We start from the raw sequence: 2,932 nt of genomic DNA on the forward strand, positions 1-2,932 counted from the left end.
TTTTTTTTTTGTATCAGCAATTATTGGAAACTATTTAAACCGACAATGAGAGTCACGGAGTACCGTTATCCGCCATTTAACCGGAAAAATAAAAAGATTAAGGAAATTTGAAATAAAAAGAAACAAAATTAAATGCAATACAAAAAATCAAGGATCGGAAAGAGAAATAAATTCTTCTTTAAATATTTCATTTTCTAAAAATGGTTTAAGCCTTTGTCCATTTACTTTAAAAATATCATCATTTTTAGGATTTTCAATGTCCACAGCTCCATAAGTATACACATGCTTTACAACATATGGGCCTGTCCATCTTGATCGTAATTTTCCTGGGAATATGTGAAGTCGAGAATTATAAAGCAAAACTTTTTTACCAATCTCAAAAGATGTTTTAAGAATTTTTTTATCATGAAATGATTTGATTTTTACTTTATAAATCCTTGAATTCTCATACGCGTCATTTCTGAGTTCATCAAGTTCATTAAGTTGCAATTTACGCAATTTGTTTGCATCATCCATGCTTGAATTTAAACTTTTGATAGCCCAATAATCTTTATGTTCAGTTCCACAGGCAAATGACAATGTTTTCCATAAACCAACCTATAGGGAGACATATTCAATGATGTTTTAAAAGCTGTTCGATATGCCCAAAGTGCATCATTAAGTCGCAGAGACCAATCTTTTCTATTTGAGTTAACAGTTTTTTCCAAAATTTGCTTTATCTCCCTATTAGCTAATTCAACTTGTCCATTTGTTTGAGGATGATAAGGAGTAGTTACTTTGTGAGTAATACCATATTTTTTCATTAATGAAGCAAATGGTTTATTAACAAAGTGAGTTCCCCCATCACTTATCATGGCTCGAGGAATTCCAAATCTACTAAAAATATTTTCTTTTAAAAATTTGATGACGATTTTATGATCATTTGTTCGACATGGAATTGCCTCTATCCATTTGGAAACATAATCAACTGCAACTAAAATATACAAGTATCCAAACGACGGTGGAAAAGGTCCCATAAAATCTATTCCCCAACAATCAAAGATTTCAATTTCAATAATAGGATTCAAAGGCATCATGTTTCTTTTTGAAATCGCACCCAATTTTTGACAATTTTCACAGATCTTGCAGATTTCGTGGGTGTCTTTAAACAAAGTGGGCCAATAAAATCCACACTGCAAGATTTTTGCAGCTGTTTTCTTTGAAGAAAAATGTCCTCCGCATGCTTCTGAATGACAAAATTTAATGACACTACTTACCTCATTGTCGGGTATGCAACGTCGAAAAATTTGATCCGGACAATACTTGAACAGATACGGATCATCCCAATAAAAGTTTTTTACCTCATTCAAAAATTTTCTTTTATCTTGAGAACTCCATTGCGGTGGCATTTTTCCTGTCACAAGAAAATTTACTATGTTAGCAAACCAAGGTGTAGTAGTAACTGAAAATAGATGTTCATCAGGAAAATTATCGTTAATTGGTGTCATTTCACAAGATGATCCTGTTACTAGTCTCGATAAATGATCGGCTACGACATTCTCGGTTCCTTTTTTATCTTTGATCACAATGTCAAATTCTTGGAGCAACAAAATCCATCGTATCAGTCGTGGCTTTGCATCCTGTTTGGTCAACAAATATCTAATAGCAGAATGATCAGTAAACACAATAGTCGTTGATCCAATCAAATAAGAACGAAATTTATCTAATGCAAATATTACAGCAAGTAGTTCTTTTTCAGTTGTGGACTAATTCATTTGAGCGTTGTTTAAAGTTCTACTTGCATAATATATCACATAAGGCTTACCGTTTCTTCTTTGACCCAATACTGCACCGACTGCATAATCACTCGCATCGCACATGATTTCAAATGGTAAAGACCAATCAGGAGGTTGCATGATAGGAGCTGATGTTAAATGTCGAATGATTTTATCAAAAGCATTTTGACATTCTTGAGTCCACTCAAATGCACTGTCTTTTGTTAAGAGGTTACAAATGGGTTTAGAGATTAAACTAAAGTCCTTTATAAACCTCCTATAAAATCCAGCATGTCCCAAAAATGAGCGAATTTCTTTAATAGTTTTTGGAGGGGGTAAATTGGCAATGCCATCAACTTTTGCTTTATCAACTTCAATTCCATGAGATGACACGACGTGTCCCAAAACAATTCCAGAAGTAATCATGTAATGACATTTTTCCCAATTTAAAATAAGACCTTTTTTCTCGCATCTTTTTAAAACTTTTGGCAAATTTTCAAGACAATTATCAAATGTATTCCCAAAGACAGTTAAATCATCCATGAAAATTTCCAAACAATTTTAAAAAATGTCGCAAAAAATGCTTAGCATACATCTTTGAAATGTTGCTGGGGCATTGGATAATCCAAATGGCATCCTTCTAAATTCAAATGTTCCAAAAGGACATGTGAATGTAGTTTTATCTTGATCTTCGAGTGCAATGGGAATTTGATAATTACCTGAATATCCATCAAGAAAACAGTAGTATGGATGACCTGCTATTCTTTCTAAAATTTGATCCAAAAATGGTAATGGAAAATGATCTTTTCTAGTGGCGTCATTTAATTTTCTATAATCAATACACATCCGCCAACTAGATGGGACTCGACTTGTTAACAATTCACCTTTTTCAATTTTTATCACTGTGATGCCAGATTTTTTCTTAATTACTTGTGTTGGGCTTACCCACTTACTATCAGAAATAGGGTAGATAATCCCAACATCAAGTAGTTTGAGAACTTCAGTTTTCACAACATCTTTCATGTGTGGATTTAATCTCCTTTGTGGTTGTTGAGATGTTTTTGCATTTTCTTCCAAGTGAATTTTGTGAGTGCAAATTAGTGGATTAATGCCCTTGAGATCTTTTAGTGTCCAACCAATTGCATTTTTATGTCTTTTAAGCATATCAACTAATTTAC

The sequence above is a fragment of the Primulina huaijiensis genome, chromosome 14 (genome assembly GCF_012295235.1).
Source record: "Primulina huaijiensis isolate GDHJ02 chromosome 14, ASM1229523v2, whole genome shotgun sequence".
Classification (NCBI taxonomy): Eukaryota; Viridiplantae; Streptophyta; class Magnoliopsida; order Lamiales; family Gesneriaceae; genus Primulina; species Primulina huaijiensis.